The following is a 14,098-nucleotide window of genomic DNA, read 5'->3' as shown; positions in this document are numbered from 1 at the left end:
CTCTCTCTCTGTCTCTCTCTCTCTCTCTCTCTGAAAAAACTTACTTATAAAGACAAATGATGAAGCCAGCTTGGACTCACTTGTTGTTCAATGCTTTTAACTTCTAAAGTCACAACTGGGCATTGAACAAGTCCCAGCCAGGTTCATAGTGCCCCGTCGAAACTCTTCCGTTGTGTTGTGTGAATTTGCAGCGTGTGTGTTGTGCAACTGATGAAGGTGTTTTCTGAATTTGCAGCTTTTTTGTCTTTTTGCATGAGTTTTTTTAAGTTGCAGCACATTGAGCTCTCAGGGCCACCGTACTGAATAGTTGGTGATGACTCTTTGTGGATTCATCACTACACATGGCCTCGTTATTTGATCCATTGTTGGTTTAAAAATATTGATTGGTGAAGGTTTATTATAGTAATAACCGTTCAACTCATTACAGTATACACTGCACCAAAAGATTACAACATTTACAAAAGAATCCACATAAAACAAACAAAATTATATTTGTCATATTCTCCAGGAATGTCTTCATCTATTTTAGAAGAGTTTGTGTTAGCTTGTAAAAACTGTCAGTGTGAATTTGTTGTTGTTGGCGCCAACGGACGCCAACATGTGCGAGCTGAAAATGTTTCAAAGAAAAGAAAAAACATCTGCACTTATTGGGCTTAATGAATTGGAAAAAGGACACTTCCACACTGTCTTCCACAAGCTAGCTTACAGCTAATGTCTGTACTGCTGGTTATCAAGGACAAATGCAGTCAAATTTGACGCAAGGCACTTCACTCATTTTTCTGTCTGAAAACCTCCGTCCTGATGCCAGAGCTGGGGGCAGCTGCGTCCGTCAATTTGTCACTTTTCAAACAACCTACACGCCACCTTCACTTCACACAGAAATCTACAGAGTGTGAGGAGGTCAGAGGTTCGGTGTAATCTTCTCCCGCAAGCTCCTTTTTTTTTTTTTTCAGTCCTCACACAAGTACCTCAGTCACTTTTTGTGTATGCAAATGAGCTTTGCTTTAAGGAGAGAGGCTGTCTGAAAATGTTGTCATCCCCATAAGTTGCTGTTCCTCAGTGATGACAGGCTTTTCACCCATTCTTGGAGCGTGACCAAGTGACACGTTGGTTTGAGATGCCTGTAATGTATGTAGGATCCTTTGGTGATAGAGGAAACAAAAAAGAAAGAAGACATGCATTTTCCCACCATCAGTAGTCAACCATGGTCTATGATTAGCCGCCTGGAGGAAGAGAAACAGGCCGTTTAGAACTTGCCAGAAACAACATGTCCCACTGACAGTGACACACATCACAGACCGACATATTAACATGAGTGTGTACATATGAGAGAAACATGCGACTTGTGTGTATTTCTCTTACCCTGCAAGGTGAGGTGAGGCGAGGGATAAGGTAGACTCTGCCTGTGTGCCTTCTTTCCGCTAAGACTGTAATTATGGCATGCCATTATGAGACGCAGAACAAAGGCGAGCCCTGCAGCCCTGCAGCAGCCGGAGAGCAGGGGATGTACTGCTGCCTCTATTCACACCGCAGTTAATAACAATACTCCTCAACGCACTGCAGACAGCGCGGCGTCAACCCTCCCACGTGTGTCTCCTTGTGTGTGTGTGTGTGTGTGAGAGAGAGAGAGAGACAGAGGGGAGGGAGGGGAGACGGTGTGCGTGAGACAAAGACGGAGAAAGACAAGAGAGAGAGAGAGAGAGTTTGAGGACAGGTTAAGGTTTGAAGTCCTCCGCCACTGGCCTGCACTGCGATGCTGTGAGTTTACAGAGCTGAGTTCATCCGTAAAATGAGCCAATCATGCTCTTAACTTGAGGCTAATAGTTTTGTCATTGACAATCACCTGACAAGAATCCAAAGAGAAAGTTGGATCTGAGGCGAACGTAATTACTCTTCTTTAGACAACTACTGTGCTAATGTTTTCCCATGCAGCGTGATGTCCAAAACAAGGTCTTCGCCATTCTGTGCACATGCGCCACAAATTGTTTATGGTGTGTTTCAGTGCGACGCTGCAGCTCCCACTTTCAGACTGGTCGTAGGAACAGGTTTTTACTTATGACAACAACGTCTCTGTTCATGTGTCCAGTACGCTGTCACAGTGTGACCGTGAGCCAGCATGTACAACACCAAGACCCTGAAACTCAAGCAGGGAAATCCATTTATAGATTTCTATAGCCTACATGAAATATATGTACAGGTAAGCTGAAAACATTTATAAAATCTATTAAAAATTAGAACAATTCCATATATTGACATATATGTCCAGCCCATACAATTATGTAAATCATATATTAAGCATATATAGAATTTTTATATATGTGTTTTCATAAACTTGCATATATTAATTAAATATATATTGTTAACACATATGCCTGAAACATGTTAGAACATATAAAAAATCATCTGTGAACATATATGTATTTCATATATGTCATAGATCTATATCTTCATACATCAGGAGGATGTGATAATAATATATCCCCCTATAGGTGGCATACTGTGTATAGAAACATCACTCGTGATATAAGGGCATCATGTCATGTCATGTCATGTCATAATTGCCTGAGTGTGCTCATTCTTGCTCTCACACTTGCTTCTGTTGCATTTTTATCTTCAGTCTGATATTCATCTTTATAAATACAGCTGTCTAAGATGGCGAGGTTTCGCTCGTGCTGAACATGCTCATGCAATGTCTTATCCGACAGCTGTAGTGTAGTGACAGCTTATCTAAATAAAAATATGATATACTAATGTGTAGCTCAGTCCAGAGGTTCTCTGGCTGAGAGCTACGTAACGGTAATTTAAAGAAAACGAGCAGCTGCACAGTGAAACGCTGGGGACACGTTGACACTTTAACATTCAAAATATGTCACATATACTAAGTAATATTAGCCACAGGTGCCATTGTTCTGCAGAGTGAGCACTTTTGATATCGGTATTTTTTTTGCATTATTGATACTTGAGTTAAATCCCACCTCTGTTGTCATGGGTAACCACAGTGATTGTGAGATCACAGCAGTAAAGCTGCTGAAAGCCCCGTCATGACAGTGGAGGAAGCTATCACATGATTTCCGTGTAGGATACACTGTGTAACCATGGCTACAGGCTAGCTGTACATTTCTCCTCATCCTCCCTGACCGCAACAAGCATTAAGAAAGGACGTGATTGAATTTTTTTTTTGCTTACACCAAAACATACAGAGCCATCATCATAATGACATGATGTGACGCGAAGTCCCTGTGAGGGATCAGATGTCATTACTGAGGCTTTATTACATGTAGACGATGCTCTGCTTAGATAGCTGGTTAAACCTCGCTGGCTCCGTGGACGTGTAACGTTAGCCGATTGTCTTCAGGTGCCAAAACAAAGCGTGGTATTTAGTTTTACTGTGTAGTAATTTTGCACCGTTAGAAATGCACTCCGACTTGCCAAGTCAAACTACTCTGACTCTTTAATCTGAATTTATAAGCTTCTGCATAAGCTTCTTCAGGTGTTAACTAACAGGTGAGTAAAACCAAAAACTGTAAACTGGGAGGAAACCAGAAATGCACACAGCATCAGTTTCCTGCACTCACTTGTTTGCTTGCTAAAGGTAATATAGTGATACTGCAATTACTAAAATCTGACCACTGCATGAACTTAAAAGTCTACTTAAAAACAGGAGATGAAAGAGCAGATGATAGCAGTTTCAGCAGCTGTGCTTTCAGATCTTTCCCTTATCCTCCAGTTGACCCCGGGGTATTTATGAAACTATTTAAACTAACACTGGAACCATGTCTGGGGGAAAGTGTAGCCATGTCTTAATTGTCCCCTCACACAGCTGACAGAGCGACCAGATGCAGCGAGTCTTTAACCGTGAAATGCAGGAGGTTCATCGTGACAGACTGCTTCTCTCTGTGAAAGAGCCCGCCCACCGCCATTGTTTTGGAGGCTGATTGGACGTTTATTTCTACAGAAATAATCTGATTGGGTCAGTTAAACAGAAGTTTGTGGAGCTGCGTAAACATACCAACACTAGCCTTGCACTCAAGCTGCTACATAAAAAAATGCAGTGCAGGTCAACTAGCTAACACTCTAATAGCAATGCTAATATAACTGAGGTCATTGCTAAGAGTAAACTAACGCGGAAGTGTTTGTAAGTGCTTTTGTTAAAGAAATATACTCAGGAGATCCTTTGAGGAAGTAATTCAAAATGCTGTTGGGACAATAGTTACTCAACCCACAAATGTAAAACACTTCAATGTAGTTTAACAGACAAGTACATATCTTTCAATCAGACTTTATTTGTATAGCACTTTCCATACAAACAAAGTGTTTTACAGAATAAAAGCTATAAAAATAACCCCACCCTCATCCACACACAGAGCAATAAACGATTTAATAAAAACTATAAAAATAAGAGAATAATAACAGGAACTGAGGAAACACTATTGTGAATCTCATATATTTGCATTGAGGAAACACAGAAGACTGGAAAACAAAGATAAAGATGAAATACTAAACCAGAAGATGTATTGAAGTGAGTAGAAGCAGAAATAAAAGGTAGGGTATTAAAGGCTAAAGGCAAACTGTCTCACAGTCCATACAGCCATTCTGCTGGCACAGCCAGAAACTACACGCCCCGCACACAAAGCTAAAATGATGTTTTGAAAAGATGGAAACAAGCCTTTCTTTCATATATTTCAGTTCGTCAGCAGGAGGAAGCAAATACTGGAAGTAATGTGCAATAAGACTTCCTATGGTAGCCCAGAGGGCTCAATGCTGTACTCACAACACAACCAAATACAAACACAATGCAGGCGGTATAGATAACAACAGAAGCGTTACCAGGGGTCTGTTGATTTTGTCGATTGTTGTTAAATGCTTTGTGACTTCTGAAGTTAAAAGCACTGAACAAGTGCACTTGAATGTATTATGATACGTCCATGTAAGTGCATCCCTGCCGGAGCTCATCCCTTCTTTGTGACCCCTGGAAACACCTCCGTTGTGTTGTGATTATTTGCAGCGCATGTGTTGTCAAATGGATGAGGATGTTTTGTATTTTCTCTGTTTGCATGGTGTTTTACTAAGTTGCACTGTGGTGATCAGTCAGGGCTACTGTAGTTTCCATCCTGAAGGGGAAGAAGAAATTATGCCACAATTATGTTATTTTCCTCAGCTTCTATAAATGTGAGACTGAATAACTTCCTCATTCTCACTCCTTTATCTGTCGGAGAGGTGAGTGCTCACTGTGAAACGACACATAAATGACCCAGCAAATGCTCTTTTTTAAATTCCAGCCCATGTCTTGTTATTCAGGTTTGCAGGAACTATATTATATAGGTTTAAAAACTGTGTAAAGAAAAGCATGTGAAATAAAATCAGTTTGTAAGCCTCTACTTATCGAGGGTATAATAAGTTTGTTACATAATACTCAAAAAAATACTTAAGTAGGACACATTTTTCATTGTGCCCATGAAAACAGGTGTGTACATGTTTCTACATGATTCATTCATCTGTAGCATGTGTACAAATGCAGTCTGGTAATCCAGGGATTACACAGAGAAACTGCTTGTAAATCATCTGCATTAAAACTCTGCTGAACCACTTCAAAACAACAACATAGCTCATAATTATCATTATCGCCACTGTGGGCAAATTTATTTTGAGGCGGTCCTGGGAATGAGGCCCCTGGAGGTGGGAGGTAGTCATCGTTTGGCACAAGGACACTAAGGAAGCATTTGTGTTTGCTGACATACAAACCTGGATCCTTTGGTGAAGGCTTTATTCTGCTGTTCTGACACAGTGGGGTTGTCACTTGTCTAATATCAAGTTTGAACAACACACAGCTGAACACTGGACTAATCCTTGTCTAGTTTAATGTGAATTTTAAGTGAGGTCGTGCCACATGATTCATTGGCTGAACAATCAACAACTGGGCGAGGATGCAGCCATTTTGTTTGAACGAACATTAATGTATTGAGACGTATGCGAGCAGCACTGACTTTTATGGATACAGCCAAACGCCAATTACGCCAAACAAACAATTAATTGAAGCGAAAGATGTCCGGAAAAAAAAATATCTGTTGTGGTTTTGAATTCCCAAAAATGTAAAATATGAAATTTGCTTCATTGGGATCAGCCTAAAGATATTCATTTGGATTAGCTTTGTTTGAACATCTCAAAACATAGCGACCTCCTGCTAGGAACATTAGCATTGCAGCTAGGTCGTGCAGCGCGAGCTCCGTCTGCGGTAATGTGACTACACCTGTAGATGGTTTGGTGTCATGATAATCCTCCCATCTTACATGTGCATATTTACATATTTCTATTTATTTAGAGCCAAAGCTTTTCCATGAGCGAATGTGGCTTTACAGATTTAACTTCTTTCATGCGGCTCCGAGTCTCCGCCTGCCTGTGGTTTGCTAATATCCCCTGCAAAACAGGTGTTACTCTGTATCCTGGCAACAGTGATAAACAGCTGCACTTTGATGGAGAACGCATTATGCAAATGCACAACGGTTCGGAAGACTAGTCAACGACTGTTTTAAAGTAGACCAGCAAAGGAAGGACACACAAAGTCGGACCATGATGCAGGTGTCCGTCACCTGATCTAACTCCCTTACTGGTCACCCTGCCACTCGCACCAGGAAAGTCATGAGGCAGTTTTTCATTGTCACAGGTATATGGGACTTAATCACCCGCAGTACTCCTTTAACACAGACTAATGTGATGAGGCTGGAGGCCATCCGCAGCACGACCTGAGGCCAGAATCTTTAACTTCATCAGATGCAGCGCGTTTACGGGAATGTGCACTTGCTTTTCCTGTCAGTGTACAAGTGCACGGCATCATGTCTTTGATATCTTTATTATTTTTCACACCCTATTTCCATTTCAAAGTGTGTGCGCACAGGGCGGTGGTTACGGGCACGTTACTTTGATGTTTGTAGGTGTGTGCTCGATGCGTGTCTGTGTGTGTGTGTGTGTGTTTGATTGTGAATGGGCATATGTTTCTATTTGCGAGTGTGAGTGAATGTTACTTCCTGGTTTGGTGTGGGTCTGCTGTGTGTGTGTGTAGGTGTGTGTGTGTGTGTGTGTCCTCTGAACTATGCTGGAAGCCACAGGGGTGCGGAGGGTGTGCCTACTTTGAGGAGTAGATTCAGCTAATTGGTTTGAGGAGAAGATAATGAGAAGACATTCCTCAGCCCCGCGTGTTCAACTGGTGAAAGGCCAGACACAATAGGCAGCCGCAGTACTGTTTAACGCAGTTAATCTTCATAATTACATATCTATACATTCACTGTACTGAGTTTAACAACATAATGATCAGTATACATGCATGGTAATGACTGTTTGTACATCTGTCATTTAATATAAAAGCTTTTACTGTAAATTAGGTTTTATTTAGGCTTTGTATATGGTTTAATTTACAGTAATTCCAATTCGTTAATTAGGTCTTTTCACTGAACGCTCCTCCCACATTCTGGTGTCCAAGTGAAAAGTAAGTAGGATATATTATTGTTTTTAATTTTAATATGGTTTCATATTACATTTGAATTTTTAAGTCTTGTGGCTGGACCTGAATCTGATTCTGGAGTTTGTTTATGACACATAAATGACAAGGCAGAAACAATAATGTAAGATAATGAGTTGACTCAGACAGTCGATACCCATCAGAGATGTCATACTGCAACGAAGCCGCTGAACTGAGTTTCACATATTAAATACAGTTGTTAAAGATGAGATTCACTGAGTTTTAACGTTAAACGTTGTGATTTAATCATTTAAAAAGGTCATCATAAATGTGACGAATCAACTCACCCTGACCATATCTGTGCACTGTTTTTGTTAGTTTTCCATATGGATCATATGAACCATTGCATGTGTTTGTCTCCTATAACTTGTTAACTTAAATCTTACTTATATCTTAATATCAACATTTAACATTAGATAAACATTACATGAACATGGATTTACAGGTTTTGTTGAACAATAATTGATTAATTTCACAAATGTAATGATGCAGATTGTGTGTCCAGCTTGTGTTTCATACACAATCTGGAAAATTCATAAGAAAAACATATAAAACGTACAGATCTGTGTATGACATTATTCATAATAAAGGTTTAGCGCCATGCTAATTATGGCTGTTGGCAGGTATGGTCATCATGGGCAACACGTCTTTATATTTCATACCTTTTCCATCACTGTTGTAATTATCATCATGGCCATATTCTTCATCATCATCAACATTATTCATCATAGTAATGATAGTAATACATCCTGAATCTTACTTAAGATCTTTAAATGTATTATTGCGCCAATTGTGACTGAAAAATTAGTGTTTGAGAACGAAAATAAAAAACCTGAGACTCCGCCATTACAGACTCAACATGAAGAGGTGTGTGTGCTCAGTTGTCATGGATCTTGCGTGCGTCTGTTCAAATTGAGCAATTCTCTCACTCTTCACTTCCCCTCTCCCACCCCACTCAAGTAACAGACACGAAGCCAAAAGAAACAGACTGAGGAGTTGGACAGTCGGCGTTCGTTTCTCTCTCTTTCTTGATTTCTCTCTCTCACTCTCGTCTGTGCCCTGTCCTTCTTCCCCTCACTCTGTCTCTTTTTTTTTTTCCGCTATCAAAACACACATGCACTCACACACATAAACAAACACATGCACATGCATGCGCTGTACCAGAGGGAGATGATGAATACCCTCTGTGGATGGACTGAATTAAAAACAACATTAATGAGAAAGCTCTAATTGCCGTCATTTATCAGCCTGTCTGGAGTTGAACTTGGAGGCGTACAGATCAGATACAAATCAGACTGACTCCCATACTGTTCGGAGACAGAACCAATATTTTCCATATTGTACGCTTTTCTTTTGTACAGACATGTACAGTATATTGTATAGAAAACATTTATGAAATATTGTGGAATTTGAGGTAAGTGTTATCATGTTTTGTTGTTGTTGTTTTATATACCGTGTCTGCCGCGCACAAATAATAATAGTAACAATAATAATAATAATTCCAATTCCAAAATCATTGCACAAGAAATCTGCTGAACTCCAGGTCCACTTGATGGTGTTCTGCAGTCGCTTTCAAAAAACTCCTCAGCTCCAGACTCCAACTCCAAATTTGGTCAAACTCCATCAGCAGACTGTACTGCAGCTGAAGGCTTCAAAAAATACTAAGTGGACCTTAATGCCTTCCATACACCAGAAGACTAAGGACTGACTCTCACATCCAAAGACTGTGACAGAACTCACAGAGTTTTAAGTCTCAATCTCTTTTTTTCCCTCATACTTTTTTGCTCTTTGAAATTCTACATCATCATTATTATTATTATTATTATTATTATTATATAAACTCGACTCCTCCATGCTCACCATCTTCTCAGTTTGGTGCTTCCTGTTTGGTTCTGGAGAAAGCATCATTGAACGTCACTGTCTGCATGAGCTAAGACACTAGATGGAAGGATGTTGAATTAAAGCCACAGTGAAGTTGAAGCATCTTCAGCTTCAGTAATGTGACATTTATGAAATTGTAAATGTTTTTTATGTTTTGCAGGAAGACGAAACAGGGATTTTGATATAAGAAAAAAATACCAAAAGCCCAGGAATGGCAGAGTGACTGCATTACTACAACATGACGCATACTGGCTAAAACAACGTATGTAATGATTGGAAAAGGAGCAATTGTAAAATGAATGTTTTTAGAGAGTCACAAATCCATTTGAGAAGTCAAGAAGGAAGTCAAGACAGGAAGTCTGAGACACGCATGCTCTCGGACGGCTTGAAAGGATCACCCAGTCAGCCCCAGTAAACAACTTTCATAGGAGTGAATGGGATGCCATTTTTGAATGCTTTACACATTCGTCCCTTAATACATCCAAGAAAAGTGCTGAAACTGAACTTTTTAGACACATTTTAACATTTAAGAAGAGATAAATGGAGAAACACAGACACACGAGACCTTGGAAAGTGTATTTTTCATTTTGCTGTGTCTCAAGAGAAAGAGACAGAGAAGGCTGCTGCTCCCCATATTTAAATTCCCATACCAGCACATATGTGAGTAGCTAAGATCTGAATTTATAAGTATAAAATAGAAGCATTAAAGTAAGACCAACTTGATTTTAAATGAGAAATGTTTTGTTTGTGCTTTTGATTTAATGTGTGACAGTAACTTAATCCTGTTATGAAACACACTGAGGTGTGACAGCTTGTGAAAAAAGTTTTGTTTCAGTGAGTTACGTTACATACATAGTACAATGGCAAAATGCAAATCAGCACGTTACCATGATCATATTTCCCACGTGAAATATGTGTGTGTTGAAGTAATGCCAGGGAAGAGGCGTGCAGCACCCAGGGCGTGTGTGCGTGTCTTCTTGCAGGTATGTATACATGCCATGCATATGGAGACGCACCTCTTCTTTTAGATTTATAATGTCAAGTGGAATAATAAATCAAAACCACCTTTTGATTATAATTATAGTTTAAATGTCAAAATGTTTGTCAATCTTCTGTTTTCACGGCGACTGACCATAATTAAAACATACCTGATGCACTCGTCATTTAGAAATAACATGTATATACTTCATTTGTCCTGTCAGTTATGTAATTCCTGCCAGAATCATGTTTAGTGGGAAACACAGCACAGGGAGGTGCACTGGGTGGATGTTGGGAAAACTGTATGATTTTGACAAGACAATGCGTGCCAACCTACTCAGAATGACGATGCAGGCTAATGTTCACCTTTTGGTGTAGCGTGTTAGCATGCTAACATTTGCTATATTTTAACCTCATGACACCACTAGCTGAAAGAGGTGGTAGATCAATATTACTATTGACCTCTCTACCAAACTTCAGGGCAGGTCATCCAGTAGTTGTTGCGATATTTCAACAGAAACCAAAAATGTCCGCTCCCTGGTGGTGCAAGAGGAAAAGGATGAAAACCTCTCTACAGACATTGTTAAAAAGTTTACTGGTTAAAGTTGGGGAAAGATTTTGGTTGTGGATACATTTTTCATGAAGCAAATGTGTTGTCACTTTTGTTTCCAGTCACCTTTGACTTTTCATTTTTCTCTAAACTTAAGCAAGAGCTTCCTAAATATAAGAGATATATATAATATAATACCCTCATAGGGCCCGCCAGCCCGTGTACGGGCCCAGTGGAAGTTAAATGTTGAATGTCAATATAGACGGGCTGTACCTCCTTAGATCGCTTAGAGTCTAGTAAAGATCGGAGAAGATTTCACTTCAGGGGGTGGAAGATGGCGAGTGTAAGACGTAATGGCATGTTCTATATGTCGGAAAAAGCCTGTTTTTTTCACAGCTTTTCTAATGACTACCTTGTAGATAGACTCTCCCTAGACCAATCAGAGCAAACTAAGGAGGTTGCGCACTTCAGAGGCAGGACCAATAGGCTTTGAGAGGTGTAAAAACAGCTGAGAGCCTGGAGCTTGAGCTGTATCGGACAGACAGGCATCAGCTCTGTTTTGAATTGTTCCAAAAGGTTTCTTAGACATCAAAATGCTTCAGTATGTTTTCTGTTATTTCATATTAAAGAGTTAAAGCACATTTCTCCCAGTTTTCCTTTTAGGAGAGGATTATGGGCGCCAGTGAAAAAAAAAAACTATAAAGACCTACTAAATTAAACTATTAGGCCTCGAGGCCTTGAAGCTTCACAGGGCAGTTAATGACAAGATGGAGAAGTCTGGTGCTTTTCTTTTTTCTTTTTTTTTGCTGAATTGTGTGTGTGGAAAATAAAGTGTTGTCAGTTAATAAATCAATAATAAACTCAGTATTAACATTTGGCAGCTGTGTAGATATCTTAATTTACATCATTTTGTTTTGGTTTTTACTTGGTGAAGCAAGACAAAGACAGTGACATAACTTAATGCACATAACACGACATAACATCCAGATGTACAATACTACAGTGGGACAAAGCAATTGACAGCTTTTTCTCATTCATATTTTGAGTTATGCACAGGGAGAGAAATAGAATTCCTAATTTTGTTGATTAAAAAAAAAAAACGTAACCCTGTCTCTTCTGTTTCAAACTGGTAGCATGCTGTATATTTTGATCTACTGTAGATTTTTAGAATACACAGGTGTCTGATGATGCCTTCTTTGTTTCATGGTTACAAAGCAGTCAAAGTGTAGAAGTGTCAGGAGTCAGAAATGTGATGATGACGAACCTTTGTCGCCTGCTCTTTTCTTACACACAAAGAAAACGTGTGTGTGTGTGCGTCTGCATGTGTACATTTATGACAGCAGTTCTAAATCAAAGTAAAGGGTGGAGTGACAGAGGAGGCAAGATCCAGCCTGCCTGCTGACTAGCAGTCAGGGTAGCCAGCGATCAAGCTGCTTCTCTGAGTATGACTTTTATCATTTTATACACTTCAATATAAACGAGTCACGTGGAGCCGTGTGGTTTGTGAACATCCATTACAATTCCAGTTCTCACCGTTCTCCTCATCGGCAAGCGAAAGACAGTTGTTTGATTTGTTACCATGTAGTCAGATTTTTTTTTTTTTTTTTGACCTAGCAGCAGAACTCAGACACAGAGACTTTGCTCACGGTTCAAACTAAAGTTGTTTATTGTCATATTGTCGTGGAGATGGTTTTGGGGGGAATGGGGCTGGAGAGCAGGACTGGCAGCTGAGCAGGAGGCCGAGCCAGAGCTGTCGACAGATGTTGAGCAGGCCGTGTGCGGGTTCATGAGCTACGACAGTGAGCTGGACGAGGCAGGAGGAGGAGGGCTGGCAGGACTGAAACAACAGTTAAATAGAGTTCAAAAGACGAAATGCAAAAATACTAGAAGTCTGTTCTGAAGCTTTGAACCACGAAGGTGAACGGACAATCGTGCAAAGAGGGGGGTGAAGAGGGTTTAAATACAGCTGTAGCTTGATGAGATGATCAGATGATCAGTTGCAGGTGAGCTGGCGGGAGGAGGAACCAGAAGGCAACACCCAGCATACATACATACACACACACACACACACACACACACAAAGAGACAAACCAGGGACAAACAGGAAACACCGGGGAGGGGAGCAAAACAAGAGAAACATGCAGGAGAGGCTGAGCCGGTATCTGTCTCGATGATACAGTCGCACAGAAGATACTGGAGTATGAAGTCATCAAAGTGAAAAAAGTACGATAGACATAATTTGTTATGAACAATTTAGTTGCAGTCAGATAACGTCACGTTTCGTGTGCCTAGATTACAAAAGGTAGTTAGTTAATCTGTAGAAACTACGTTTGGCTAAAAAACTTGTTTTCTTGTGGGGAAAAAATTGGCTTCAGTTGTTACAAGGGAAAATAATAATAACAAGGACATGCAAAGATCTGGCAGGTTCACTTGTGCCAAAAAGAGACAGCCAGTGTTTGCTGTTAAGACATATGATGATGGTAGTCACGTGACGTTTGGTGGTCATGTTTGAACACTTTAAACCTCAGAGTCTCCGTGGTAATCTCTGCTCTCTCTCTCTTTCTGATCTCTTAATTCTATAATGTACGCAGAGGGAGTGAACGTGACAGATGATTTTCTCTCTTACTCCCTTGAGGCTTTGTTTGCTCATTCTATATGTTCTCCTGATCCATTCGTAGTAATTTGGCCACTGTATTTACTCAGATCCTCTCTAAGCAGACAGATTTTATCGTTATCCTTTAATTAGTCTTTTCACCAATATACACAAATACATCAATAGCCATAAAATTTTAAATTCAAAGGGTCAGTTCAAGCAAAGCGCATACACGGACACATACAGACATCTAACCATGCAGACAACTTTATTTGCTGTAGTTCGGCTCAAAGCAATGACAACATACGTACACAGATAATAAACAGATCTCTCAATAGTTTATGAAATTTCCTCCACCTGTGTTTGGGAGGAGGCAGAAATTGCAGTCTTACTGTCTGCAGGAATATTTACAGCTGGGTTAAACGAGAAAGTATGTTTTTGCTGTGATTTGGGTGAAATGAGCCTTTAAGCTGCATGACCATTTCAACTCTCTATATATATTTTGTTTAAGTGTGAATACAGCCTATTGTTATTGACTGGCTTCTACATCTCACCATTTTAAAGCCTGCAATATGTGATATAT

The sequence above is a fragment of the Seriola aureovittata genome, chromosome 17 (genome assembly GCF_021018895.1).
Source record: "Seriola aureovittata isolate HTS-2021-v1 ecotype China chromosome 17, ASM2101889v1, whole genome shotgun sequence".
NCBI classification, from domain to species: Eukaryota; Metazoa; Chordata; class Actinopteri; order Carangiformes; family Carangidae; genus Seriola; species Seriola aureovittata.
This window is presented reverse-complemented; position numbering follows the sequence as displayed.